Genomic DNA, 15,739 nt, shown 5'->3' on the forward strand with positions numbered 1-15,739 from the left:
GGTAAAGTTAATTGCTGATATTAAGAAAAATAAATAAAGGAAATTCTCTCTCTGTTTCAGTTGGGATGTCAAATGCAATAATCTGCTTTTCAAAAAGCATTTTCGAAAAACAAACTATTTTTTATTAAATTTCAATGCTGTATTAAGCTTTTAATGCTACTAAAAAGGGCTGTGAATAAACCTGAATTCTCTAGACATGCTTTGAACACACTCTTAAAAGTTATTTTAACCATTAAAGAGTTTCAGTATATTTCGAGAAAACATGCAAAATAAGCAAAGTATGGATTTCAACTGTCGAAAAAATTCTATATTTCTAAGAGCTTATTTATTTGCCAATACTTGAGTGTTACAGAGAAAACTGTGTTTATTTTTAAAACGTTAAGCATCTCTTGAACAATATCTAGCAGTTCGCATAACGTTTTTGTGTGAATTGCTCTGAAATCCTAAGACACAAGCCAAGTAAGTTAAATTTAGATTTCAACAGTCTTAAAAGAGCAATATGCATATAAAGCCGATATTTTGCCTCATTTTTTATCCTTTTATGAAAGCTATTATTTCTTCAAAGGAGCTCATTTTCTAAAATGATCCGATTGTGAAAGTAGGACGTTTAGATCAATTTTTAAAAAAGCATCCAATTTACCTTCTTTTAAAGAATCTTTCTATTCTTGTAGAATAATTTATTGAAAGAAAACCTCGCTTTTGTGTTTGTTTTTTTTTCTTCAGAAAAATTGAGTTTAACTAGCATTAAACATTTCAAGAATTTTAAAGCTAAAATATTTTTTTATTGAAACCATTAGAACATTATCGTAAAGCGTGAAAAGTGATTTTTCATGGGAAAGAAAGAACGTTTCTTGTTGCTTACTATTCTGTATAACAAATCAAGAAAATTAACTCAAGTAGTAACATTACGATGAACTTGTTTATTTAATAAATAGTCCCACAGTGGACTGATCATAAGCATGAACCGTTTCCCAGTAGATTACCGAAAACAAACATCACTATTTGCGGTCAATGAGCTTGTGGGTGACCATTATGATCAGGGAGCGAAGAGATCTCTGGTGCACGACATCGGTCCTCGTTAAACTATCCTAGTAAGAGCGGCTTTACGTCATTTTACCGAAGGGGGAGGGACAGAACTTAACTTAATCCAGCCCATCCTCAACAGAGGAATACGGAAGTCTCGAAAGGCGCATCCATCTATCAGTATAAAACAGCATTGTGATGAACAAGGGAGGCCTTCAAATGAATCAAACCTGAGAGTGACTCTGGGTAGCACAGGTGCAAATGAACAGATGTGCTGTTTACAGAGCCCCAAGCTACAACTGAAGAATATTCCGTAAGGTTAATACACAAATGTCACATGCCCTATCAGGCAGGAAAACAAAATTTGGGATATAATATATGAGCATGAATTGTAAATGAAGGTGTCCAGATATAAAGAAGAAACATTACATCATGTCCACACCATTAACTAAGAATTTAAAGACTACTTGAAGTTCCTAAGACAGCAATAAAACAATTGTAAAAATGACTGTTTTTGACTTAACATCAAAACTGTAATTTAGAAAGTTCTCAATGTAAATGTACAGACGCAAAGATTTGCTGCTTATAGAACTTCAGAAGAAACATAACATCATGTCTACAGCTTTCACTAAACATTTAAGGAGTTAGTGAAGTTCTTAAAGCAGCAATAAAACAAATGTAAAAACAACTGTTTTTTGTTTAGCACCAAAGCTGTAATTTAGAAAGTTCTCGATGTAAATGTGCAGGCGTATAGAACTTCATAAGAAATATAACATCAAGTCTACAACATTAACCAAGCAGTTAAAGAATTAGTGAAGTTCTTAAAGCAGCAATAAAACAAGTGTAAAAATGACTGTTTTTTGCTTAGCACCAAAAATGTAATTTGGAAAGTTCTCGATATAAATGTACACATGCAAAGATGTGCTGTTTACAGAGCTTCAAGCTAAAACTAAACAATGTTTCGAAACATAAATTCACAGATTTTGAAAGTATACTGTGAAAATCAGTATACAGGAGTCCGAAGGAGTCAAGATGTCGAGGGAGCAAGAAGATAAAAATTGTAATGTCATATGTATTCGGATCATTCTAAGGGATGTTTCCCAGACATTCACCAATCTCTTATTGTGCAGCTTTATTGTGACGTAAATAAAGTTCTAATACTACTTTAATAAATGAAGTAAAAATTATTTGAAAGAAATTAAATTCTTAAAGAGTTTTAAGCAGTTAAGCTAAAATTATTTTTAACCCATTTCAGACCACTCCTGAGAAAATGTATCATTTTGTTTTAGACGTAAAAAAGCGTTGTATGAAAAAAATGGTACGCCGTTTCTCCATAAACTAATCTGATATTTTATACCGCAAGCTACCGCTGTTAGATCAAATGTAAATATTAATATATAGTTAATGAAAAAATAGTGATAAAATGTTTTTTTTTTAACTTTCAAGAATGGAATTATTGAGTTACCACTATTTTCCTTTTGAAAAGAGCTCATGGGAATATTTGTTTAAATGGATTTAAAAAAATGTATATTGTAAGATAGAAATTTTTTACCTAGTAATATTATGCACAATTTGAGTTATTCTTATTGAAATTAATCTTAAGTCTTCGATAGATGTTGTTTATTAGCGTTTCATTACGTTATCCGTAACTCTAACCTTATTTACGATGACTTAACAATTCGGCCATTAGCTTGGAAATTCCCGCGCATGCTCTGCGAAGTTATATACCGAAAGTAAGAAGCATATTGCCTCACAAAATCCTTCTGATAACAGACCTGGGTTTTAGTAAATTTCTTGAGTGTTAATAAGTGACTTATTGTTTTTTAAAATTTGTTTTGCCGTTGATTAAAGGTTTTTCAAAAAATTACAAAGCAGTTTTATGCCGAAATGAGTTTTCTTCTACTAAAATCATTTGACGCTGCTCTTCGTCTACTGATTTTGACTTCTGGGAATCATTGTTTGAAAAATTCTTATTTAGTATTCAATTTTAGATAATACTCTCTCTATTATCCTAATCTTTCTCAATGATAGGAAATATTTTTTAATTTAATTTCCACAATTTGCACTTTTTTGTTATTACATCATATTCTTGTTGCATTTCTACTGTCACTTCGTGTTTAGACACCGAAAAAGATTTTTGTTTACAGAACAGAGCCTATAGTAAGTTCTTTTCTGTACCTTTATTAGTACTTTATTTGCGTTGTCTGACTGGGCACATTACATGGTTATGTTCTCGATTATCTTAGGAAATCTGTTCTTGAAAGTGTCTAACGGTGGTTAAGTTCTGGTACATTTTCCGAACAAAAACTTCATCGATCTTTCAACAACACCCGATAATTTAGGAGTTTGGTTTTACTTATTTTTTGTATGCAAATCTCATAAGTTATAACTATTAACCTATGAAAACTACTCGCTTTCGTTTCCTATTTTCTCGAAGACTTTTTCTCCCTTCCTTTTGTTCAAAAAAATTTTCTGACAAGTTTTTAACTGAAACATGAGCTGAAGGTAAAAAATTTTCTGCATACTTAAGACCACATTGAGCTTCTCTTTAAAAAAAATAGAGGTTCCTCATTCAATGAGTCATATGTCTAAAAATTATTTCATATTTTTTGCTGATGATTTTTCCATTAAAACGAAACAATTAAAGCAAAATCAGTAGCTAACTAAACCAGTAAAAATTGAAAGCTTTGCAGCCACCTGAACGAACGTAAGATGGGGGGGGGAGATCATAAAAATAAAATTTACTAATTTTCTACTAAAAATCATAATTTTTATTGTGGATGCACCACTTTTGATGATTAGACGTTGAATATTTGTTGCTTACCTATTTGAAGCTTTTTAGTATTCTTTTTTGATATAATTTAATAAAACATGATAATATTTACTTCTCAGATAGTAATAATATAAATTATTATATTGTACTCGATATAATTGTTTTTATGCAGACATGAAGGTATATTGTGATATTATTTATATTTTGTTTTCTCACAGACATTAGTTACATAGAAAAATGATTTGTTCCTTTGGAAAAATGAGCACAAATCCTTAGTTCCAGTAGTTTACTGTTAGCTCAGCAAAACTTCATTTTAGAAATGGTTTTAATTTCTGCTCTGGTGCTTCCGGTCAAAGACTGTTAAATATTTATTGTGTTGTAGTTTATGATTTAAACGTTGATTAACCTCACATTGATCGCTATTAAGTAATATACAAACTTCTTTGATTTTCATCAAAATTTTGGAAACGTTGTCGGTTTTTATACACAGTTGATTTTTGTTTGAAAGCAAAGCAGCTATTGTATTCATTGGGGCACAACTTTCATTGACATATTTAGCAAGAAGAAATCTATTTAATTGGGAATGAAATGTATAGAACTGAACTTGGCACTCACTTGTAATGAATTATTTGTAGACCAAACTGAAAGACTAGTAGCACCCAGTAACTGACAAAATGTCTGTTGGGGAAGGACAAATGCCCGAAATTCTTTCTAATTATTCACAAAAGACAGCTAACTCGGCTAATAAAATATAGATGAACAGGAATCTAGTTTTTTAGAAATCAAAATTTACAGAATGCCTGAGTTCTTAGAGTGACTTCGCATGCCCTCCCAGGGAAAAGAAAACTAATTTTATATATTTAAAATAAGAAGCAACATGGTAAAAAAAATATTAATATTTTAAACTAGAATAAATGAAAACATTTTAACATTATTAAAATGAAATCAAAAAAATCAAAATCAAATCAAAATCAAATCAAAATCGAATCAAAATCAAATCAAAATCAAATCAAAATCAAATCAAAATCAAATCAAAATCAAATTAAATCAAAATCAAAATCAAATCAAAATCAAATCGAGATCAAATCAAAATGAAATCAAATCAATTCAAAATCGAATCAAAATCAAATCAAAATCAAATCAAAATCAAATCAAAATCAAATCAAAATCAAATCAAATCAAAATCAAATCAAAATCAAATCAAAATCAAATCAAAATCAAATCAAAATAAATAAATGAATAATAATAATGATAATAAAATCTTTTTAACATGCCCGAAAGTAAACGACATGAACTCCCAGAAAAGTCCCATCGCGCATACATATTCTAACTTCCCAAGTTCGATTAGGATGTATCGGACAACAAAAACAGTGACTGGAAAAAAGAAAAAGAAAGTTATACGAACTGATAAAAACAAGTTTTGAAATGAACTCCAGATATTCATTTATAAATTTATTCTGTTTCATAAAACGTTGCTGGACAATGTTGTTAGCTTTTAACAAATTTCTTTCGATGCGTTTTCTGGCATTAAACGATGATTTATGCCATTTCATATCAGGCGAAAATGAGAAGTTACAATCCAGCTTAATTACGTGTACTGGAAAAATATCGTAAGAAAACGATGCTTTACTTTCATAAATATGACAAAAATTTTGTATATGGGCGATGTAAGGTTTGCATTTTGACTATAAATACGGTAGTTCTTAATTAATAAATAGTTTAGTAGCAGTATGAAGCGTACCATGTTTCATAAATATTTATTAACTGGTTTATTATGAAATTTAAAGTTCGTTTTTGATATCAATTTATTTTAAATTGGAAAGGTGTGTTTTCATAAGTATTAGGGATGTAAGCTTATTGTCGTAGCCTTACAATTTTGATTTTAAAACATAAAAATACGAGGTATAAAATTTATGTAATGCATATTCATAATTAGGTTATTTTTATCATTCCTAATTATTATTTTTAAATGGAGGCAGTAATTTTTGTTACAAAATCACAATCGTTTTTTTATTTTTATCTATTTTAGAATCATAGTTAAAAGTGAAGTGAAATATAGACACAATTTAGAGTTTGTAAGGAAAAGAATTTGCATTTGTGATATTTTTCGTCACATCTTATAATCTTCTCACATACATATTTCTCATATGTAAATTGTAATTATTCTTCAAAATCAGTCTTTTGACAAAACGTTAACTTACAAAATTATTTTCCACGATTAAATTAGTATGCGTGCTGTTTTTTTTGTAATAAAAGATATGGTGTGCCAAAATTATTTACTAAATAATTTCTTTGTTAATTTGTATAATTTTTCCATGTGCAAATGCATTTCGGGCAAATCCGTGGTTAGAATTATTTACTAAAAATTCCTTTACTAAATAATTTCCTTTGTTAATCTATACAATTTTTCCATGTGCAAATCCATTTCGGGCAAATCCGTGGGTAAAATTGTTTGCTAAAAATTTCTTTATTAATTTATACAATTTTTCCATGTGCAAATCCATTTCGGGCAAATCCGTGGCTAAAATTATGTAATAAAATTTTTTTCTTTGTTACTTTTTCCATGTGCAAATCCATTTCGGGCAAATCCGTGTTAAAATTATCTATTAAAATTTTTTCTTTGATAATTTATGTAATTTTTCCATGTGCTAATCCATTTCGTGCAAATCCGTGGCTAAAATTATTTGCGAAATAGGCAATTTATGTCCCTCTTTTCTATTTTATATTTTTTCTTAAATAAACATCTATTTTCTAAAACTTTCTACGGTCAATTTTTAAAACTATCCAGTATCTTGCGCACATCCATTTCGGGCCCAAGCTTGGTAACTAACAAATCAATGCACAGAATAACAAATCACTTCAGCAGTGCAGTAAGAACGACACTTTAAAACCCTCTTGTTACACTCAATTTGCGCTTTTGTTTTCATATTTTGTAATCTGGCAATCTTTCTGCGAAAACATTTTTAAATCATTCTTGAAAAATCTCTCGTCCGTGTAAGTTGATCTGATTTCGCTACTCGCTTTATAGTCCATTTTTACTGTTTTTTCTTTTTCTTTTATTTTATTTTCTGTTTTTACATGTTATTTTTACTTTTTGTGTTCTATTTTATTTGTTTTAATTTTTATAAAAAATTTTCTGAGTGCTCCTCACACTATTGTATCAATATATTTTGCTTTGGCTTTATTGATACAATATCAGAAAGCACTCTGTTTTGCGGATATAATCGTGTGCGCTGATGAAAACATTATATATTTTTTTCCGGTTTTTTAAATAAAATTTCATCCTTCTTTTTTAATTTTTTTTAATTGTTTGTTATTTTTTTACTTATTATTTCCCCCCCCCCTTTTTTTCATATGTCTATAATTTTTCTAAAATTATTTCACATAAAAAAGTTAAAATAAAGAAGATGAATGGCGAGACGAGAGAACAAATATTTTAGTAGTCCAAATAGCAAGTCAAAATAAAGAGGGGGCAGTGCGAAAAAAAGTACGCCGTTTTATTTCTACCGATTAGCGCATATCAGAAGATTTCAAAATAAATAATGTATTGTTTCTAGTATAATGTGCTAGGCTTAGTGAAATGAGACAAATAATAAAAGTTTGGAAGCTCAAAGTACTATTTTTTAAAAGAAATTATCACTTTAGCAATGAATAAAAAGGGAATTTTTCATTTTTTTTCTCTTTTTAAATACAGTGGTACTTCTTAAAAAATTATCCCTCTTCAAAGTTTTTATATAAAAAATTTATTTTGTATAGCAAGTCAAACTAAAGACGATGTACTGCGAGACGAAAAGGCAGATAGTTTAAAACTCCAAGAAATCTTGATTTTATAAGTAAACCATTTTGTTTCTACCTATTAGCGCACTTGACATGATTTCAAAATAAATAACGCATTGTTTTTTTTTTGTATATTATTCCAGGCTTAATTAAGGGAGATCAATAATAAAAGTTTTGGACCAATAATTAAATTGAACCAATAACTAAATTGAACCAATAATAATAATTTTGAAACAATTTTTAAATGAGACCAATGATAATAATTTCGAAACAATAATTAAATGAGACCAACTAATAGTTTCGAAGTTGTATGGGGTTTTAATATACAAATAATGCTTTTAAACTACAGCTATCAATTCGAATTTTGACTAATTTATTCAGAAAAATAATCCATAATCCATTGCCTCAGTAATATCTTCCTTTCCCTCCTTCTCTCTCTTAATTTCAATCTTTTCGAATTTTCCATGAAGCATTTTATGTTATTAATATTAGAATATTTCATTTTAGGAAACATACTTCCTTGTCCTTCATTGAAAAGAAATAAAAAATTATGTCTTTTTTGCCAAAATATATTTTGAAATCAGAATGTTTAAATAACTACTTGAGAAACAGTCTTGAAGAAACAGAGAGAATAAATGTCATGTGATCCATTTGTTTACATCGCCCCTATTCCGAGATCAGTAAGATTTGTAGCGCTCATAAATAACAATGCGGTTTAGAATTTCTCTTAGGAGTAGAATAAGATATAGCTGCTAAAACTAAGAAAGGATCGAAGGGGAAAAAAGCAAACTGAACAATCTTAAAATCGATTTTAAAATGTTTGAATTTTATTTCAATATTCATTTCTAGAATTTTTATGTCACAAATAAAGTAAAAAAAGTATACATATTAGGGATCTCAGATTAATAATAATAAATTATAAATAATATATTCCAAAATATTGAAGCAAGAAAGCATTAAAAAATTCAAACACTTAACTATTGAGGAAAGCGTTGTTAAAATTATTTCTATCTATTCGAATACAGGGTCAGTCTTATATGGGTTTCTGATAGTTGCCTTTCAAATTTTTTCTATTACCTCTGGAAATTGAACAGATTTTGGTGTTTTTAATCTGACATTTATCTTTCAGATATCTTCAAGCTTTGACAAATGCAGCTTAGGACGTTTTCCTATTTTGGAATTTCTGTTTGGACGTATTATAACCAGTAATGGATTTTAGTTATTTTGATTTTTAATTAATTTAACCTTTTTTTATTCACTGCAAAAACTATTGTGTTTTATTTCTCTAAATTTGATGTGGAGTAAACCAAAAAAAAAATTTGTGAGGGGACACTTTGTTTGAAATAACCATCAAATCAAGTAATTAAAATAAAAGTTTGTGATAAAATTTAACATGTATAATGGCAAGAAATCTACTACATTTTATGCGTATTCATACCATTACCGTTTCCAAAACAAAAATGTTGGGTCGTTTAAAATATCATAAATAGATTGCTTACAATCGAGTACGAGCTAGTGTGAGTTTGTTCTTTATTTTTACTCGGCTGTACATGGATTAAAACAAAAGTTCACCGTTTCAAAATGTAAATATATTTTTGATTGTGTATTAAGACTAATTACATTTTTATTCTTATACATAGATGAACAGAATTAAATAATTTTTTAATAAATAATTTCTATCGGCTTCTGTCCTGTTAAGCGTAATTCTATTGTGTTATAAGAATAATTATATTTTTATACTTATATGTCAATGAACAGCGTTAAATAATTTTTTAATATGTAATTTCTATCAACTTCAGTTCTGTTAAGCCTAATTCGTCAATTATCTAATAATATATATCTAGGTCTTAATATTTTCACCGTAGATTTGATTTGCAAACAAATTTTATTTAAAAAAAAAATAATGCAATGTCTCCTAAAAGTACTATTCTTACTTTAAATTGCATTGTAAAAGTAATACTGAATATCGAAAATGATGGCGACTACTATAACAACTACTTTGCATCAAAAGTAGCGTAAAGGAACGTGTTTGGTGTTGCACAGCAGCACTTCTGGTTTAAAACAGTTAACACTATTTTTGATCTTAAGATACACAATTTGTTCACCATTCAATATTGTTAAAACTTGGATACAAATAAGCCCCAGAAATAGCTGTATTATCGGAATTTAATGATTTAATCTCTGTTCTGTAATGCAAGACCTATAATTTAGCCGTCTAATCTATTAACTACGCTAAAACAGTTAAATCTGAGAAATTTTTGACAGCAATTGATGGAATGCAATAAATTAAATTGATTTAAATAAATAAGAGAGTACCGATTCAATAGGGCCCGAGCTGTGAAGCGTTCTAGAGCCCTACATCTGCAGACATTTTGAAGCTCCTTAGTCAATACAAGTCTCAGTCGTTCTCATGAGCCCTACTTCCACTCCGAAGTTTTAACTGTATATTCAACAATACCATTAGTGGTATAGAGTAATGCATGAATAGTTTGATTCATTACTTATGCGAGCAAAAATTGCAATTAAATCACAATTTATATATATTGTACAAAAAGTTAAATTCTAGCTAAACTTTCTTCTACAGATCAAATTTGCACGAATTAAACCTTTATATTACATCTTTCATAGTTTGTTTTAACTCACAAAGAGTTTACAACAATAGAACAATAATCTTGATATGCGAAAATTCATTCAGTAGTATCTTAATATGGCAAATGTGGAATCACAATGTCATCTCACAGTGAAATAGGTGGAAAGATAGATAATTAATGTTTCACTGAAACTCTCAAAATAGTTGAGTAAATTTGTACTACAATTAAATTTTAATGAGTTACAGAACTACAGGAAATTAATATGTGACTAACGAAAGACTTGTTGATATTCTGGCAGTATTCAATATTCAAAGCGACAAAGGCTCGTTTCTACTACGACATATTTTGGAATAATAACTTATTGAAATGGTTCTAAGTTGGCGATAACGAATCGTCAAATTTCGGTGCAAACTATATTTTTTGATTTTATTTTATATATAGTATTTTAAAATGACATGATTTCTATATCTGAAGCGAGATAAGTATTCATAAACATTTATAAATGTAGATCATGACAAGTCTCGTGATAAGTATTCATAAACATTCATAATTGTAGGTAATAACAAGCATGGAAACAATTATTCATAACATTTATAATTGCATATCGTTGAAAATATGATTTTTAAATGGAAGAAACCTGTTTTATTTTCTTGAAATTTTGGTACATTCAAGTGTGTTATGGAAAATAAATATATCTTAGATTGCACATACTTAGCTTTTATATCTACTTAGAAAAAAAATGTATACAGTTGGATTGCGTTTGAAAAAATAAACAATTATGAATGTCTATTGCTCAAAATGAACCACATTATAATAAATATATGCTTTCAGTGAGTTATGAGAACCCTTTCGTAGTGAATCAGCTTGTAATTTCTTTTTTTTTTCATTGTTTCCAAAAAAGTTTAATTCAGTTCACATATAATTTTTACAAAAAGCCAGTTTACTCAAAACTTTTGAATATTTTATATGTTTAATTTAATTTAATTGCGATTACGCTACTTTGATTTCTAAAATATAAAAACTAAATTCGATAAACCTATTTTTACATGACGAAATTTTAAAAAATGGTTGAATAGTTACTGAATAAATGCAATTAAAAATATAGAGCATCGCCATAAATTTAACGTAAGAAATCATTTTAGTTTAGTTTAGGGTTTTTTCGCTAGGGTTTCTGCTAGTTTAGGGTTTATTAACATGTAGTTAAATCATACATTTGTCCTTGATCACCACTGGTCGTGTTTTTTTTTCAAATTCCAAACAATTTTCAAAAAAAAAAATTATAGGCGAAAAATTAAACAGAAACTAGTAGAGACTTCATTTTTAATTGGACTAATTATTTCAATTTTTCAAGTTTTGTATACTGGCCAATAAAGCTGTGAGTAGTGGTAGAACGAGTTAGTTTTGTTTTCTGTCAAAAAAGACATTTATTTACGTTATAAAGATGACTTCAAAACATACATTTTAATTCATTCCATCCGTCTGATGATATTTCATACAAATAATCCCATACAAATCTATTCATACTAAGACATCATCAATAAATAGTGGAACTTCTTTACTCGACGATTTTCAATACTTTTTCACTTTCTTTTTCACTCCTAACGGGTAGTTCAGCTTTCGAGCCAACAAAGTTATATATTTTCGAGTAACGGGTTTCCTTAACTTCTTTTCACTAAAAACAACGTCGGAAAATTTGACCAAAATTATAGTAGGCTTTTTTTGTTGTCGTCTGAAAATCAAACAAAAATTATCGTCTGATCTTCATGTTATCGTCATCCTCATCTGCTTGTTGTGCTGTTCTTTATTACTGCTGAAGCCATCTATACTCTTACAGAACTCAGGAGCCAATAAATTCTAAATGGTTTTTCAATAGTTATTACTAATTAATATTTCAAAAATTAATATTACTGCAATAATTATTATGTAAAAAGTTATTATTATAATAATTGCAATCATTTCTCCAATAACTTCAGTAATTAGAAAATAAAATAAAACAGAACAATTTTAATGGAAAAGCATAAAGATTCTCTTCAGGATACATTTCTTCACGTTGCGATATTTCGAAGTAAGGAATTATTATCCTAAAATACAAATTACACTGTATAATATATTATAATGTATATAAAAAAAATTATTCCTCTCTCTCTCTCTGTATATATATATATATAGAGAGAGAGAGAGATTAAAGGTTTTTANGATGCAGTAATTGTCTGCATAAATGTAATTAGCATAAGTGGCTGTTTAAATATCATAAATAAACTTTTAGTTCATTTATGATATTCAAGTAAGATTTTTCAGTGCGTTATAAATATAAAGTAAATATAGCTCAGCCTTCATTTGAAGTCATTAATCATTTCCTCTAAAATAACCATAGATTTATTTGACAGTCACTGCACTTAAAGGTGATTGGAAACTAATCAATATCTCATACAAATTTGTGAGATGCATATCACAATATTTTTTTTTAAAATTCATTTTCCTTATAAAACTTGCTATAGTAAGTTTTATCTGGTACATGGGAAAGCATTTAAACACGTTATTTTCCATATCATTATTTTTACAGAAAAGTTATTAGCCCATATAACGCATCTGCAAAATTTTAAAAATTAATCAGATTTCACATTGCTCGATTTTAATTTATTAATGTTCCGTTTACTGTTATACGGCAGCAAACATTAAATAAGTTGGTTTTTAGAGTTTATTTTTGCAATTAAACACTCACGATTTAATGAAAAATGGGTGTTTTGTTTCTATTTTACAGCATACGTTAAATTTCTATTTCTTTACCTAGTCATAAGGATTTTCTTCATCAGATTTTAACTTGATAAAATGCAAATCTAAAACTTTTCATTTGTCCCACCTCAAAAAAAAAAAAGAAAAAAAAATCCTTTACCAAATATTTGCTTTTCGGGAATCAAACTTTACATTTGTCTGCAAGGGCTTTAAAATTTCAGCAACTTGTTCCAATGATGAAGAGCTCCCATGGCGCATTTGGCGTGCGCAGGTTGCATGTGCAGCATGGTGCACACTAAATATGCCATGGTGGAAAACTCTCTTGTTGGTTATAGTGTGGAAGTCAGGATACATCCTAGCAAAATGGTGCTTGGTTATGATAGGGCTAACGTATTGGTTCATGCCTATCACAAGGGGTCTTTTCGCATTTAGAACAGGTGTTTCATTATAGTTTTTTCTAACCTATTGAAACAAAACATCCAATCAGATTGCTTCCAATCTTAAAATAATTTAAATATCACACTTAAACATCTTTTACCTAATATTTAAAAAAAATTAACTTGAATTAATTTTACTTTTGTTTATGAATTTTTAGAATTACCCAGAGGAGCTTTTTGGTTTAGCAACTTGTTCCAGAGATTATGATGGGTTTTTTTTCGCTATATATCACCATACTTAGTATGTTGAAAGTACTAAATGTTTGCATGGAAAAAAAGAGTTTTATACATTTCTATGATTATAATACTCTATGAAATTTTTATTACTACCTCTGGCTAACCAGTATTCTATCACCAAGCGAATTACTACCTCTCTTTTGAAAAACCCTGTTAACTCTTAAATGTTAACCACTTTTCCTACATAAACCTTCCATTATTTCATCAATTACATGAATAATTCCTGTTTCAAAGTCATGAAGTGTTTGTGATTTATTGTATTAAATCAATTATTTAACATAGCAATAGAAAAAAAGCGATTGTGCTTTATTGCATGGTGTAATGGTGTTATATTGACGGCCAGTATACATCGACATATCTGGATATTACGTGATTAGTGAACTTTTTTTTTCCATAAACATCCCCATATTGATAAAAGTACATGTTATCTACAGAAAATTTGCCCAATTCATTCAAAAAAAAAGAAAAAAATATATATTGCAATTTTTGTTGAAACCATTCATTGAAAAATAATCACGAAATGTATACCGAAATTTAAATTTTTTTAATACATTTTAACAGATTTCATGCTGAAAGTGACTTATGTCTTTTCCTACGGTGATGTGTGGAATGTAAAAAGTCAATTTTGGCAGGAAACTTCAAAAAAAAAGAAAAAAGGAACAAAATATTTGAAGAAAAAATTACGCAAAGCGCTCGCCTCCCAATGAGGTTACCCGGGCTAATATCCCATCAATTTCTGATTGATGCGAATTCCGCACTCGGCTCGCATCGATCACAGTGCTAACGAAAAATTTCTTCAATGGATTCGTCACGGATCACGGGTTAGAATCCTTTTGTCGTCAGGCTAACCGTGGAAAGTTATCGTAGTTTTTCACTCCATATAACTCAATTCTTGGTTAGTTCCATCAAAAGTCATCCACTTAGGCTAGTTGATCCCTATGCTTCATCCAGAAGTTCCATTGTCTTCTGAGTTGGGCTCAACATCATAAGGATACGGAGGTGATCATGGATAGCCGTAAACTCAGAAATTGGTCGAGAGTTCAAAGCAGTTTAAAAAATAAAATAAAATATAAAACTATTAGTTAAATAAAAAAATAGGTAAAAAACACATTCAATCTGACAAAATTAAAAGTCACATTTACTTTTTTTTTTTACTCAGTTGACTCAGTTTATCTCCGAATACTTAGTTTGACATCTCCGACAAGTATCACGCGTATTATTTTAAATTTGAAAAAAAAAAATATGAATAGACATAACTACTTGAAATGTGTCTGACAAGTATGAAACTTATAAAAATGTCTTGCCCTTGAAAAAAAGCCAAATATTTAATGTAAATGACATGGCTTCCCCAGTACACAACAGCATTACTTTTCCACTTGCACTTGATTTATTTTTGTATTGGCTAATAAACCTCGCATATCCGTACTTTGAAAACGAAATATATAGCTATTGTACGATTTAAAAATGTTCAGAAATTTATCTTATTAATGATTTCTCCAAAAGATTTTCAAACTTAGTTTGATTGAAGCAAAAATATATTATATCCTTTGCATTTCGAATGGCGCTGACCGGCCAGTGTAGGGGGCAGGGAACTGTCCTTGCATCAGAAAGGTCCTGGGTTCGAATCCCGGGCAAGGCATGGATGTTGCTTTCTCTCTCTGTGTGCTCTATGTCCTTTCTCGTTTGTGTGTGAATGTGACCCACCCTATAAACGGGTTGTGGTTGTGTGAAAGGCGTGGCAGAAGTCGAATTCCTGGCAATAGATTGCACCACTGAAAAACAGGAGCAATCGCACCCCCACTGCCTAAAACAGGCAGACGACAAAAAAACAATTTCCAATGGCTAAATAATAGAAAAGAAGATACGAAGTACTGGTATAGAATTTACTAGAAGATGAAAAATTTAAATAATAATTAAACTGAGAAAGTTGTTTCAATGTTTTACCTTTGATAATTAATTTTAAAACTTTTGAAGAAAAACATTAAAAAAACTGTAGATCTATGCACATTGGTTCTGAGTTTACTTAGGGAATTAAACAAGCATAGATAAATATTTTTAATTAATATTTTTAGAAGCAAACTTTTATGTCCTATAATATTTTATAAGTAAACAGAACTAAGAAATGCAATAAAATAAAAGAAAGTGAAATATGCTTAATTTTAATAAAT

This window comes from Parasteatoda tepidariorum, chromosome 1 (assembly GCF_043381705.1).
Source record: "Parasteatoda tepidariorum isolate YZ-2023 chromosome 1, CAS_Ptep_4.0, whole genome shotgun sequence".
Classification (NCBI taxonomy): Eukaryota; Metazoa; Arthropoda; class Arachnida; order Araneae; family Theridiidae; genus Parasteatoda; species Parasteatoda tepidariorum.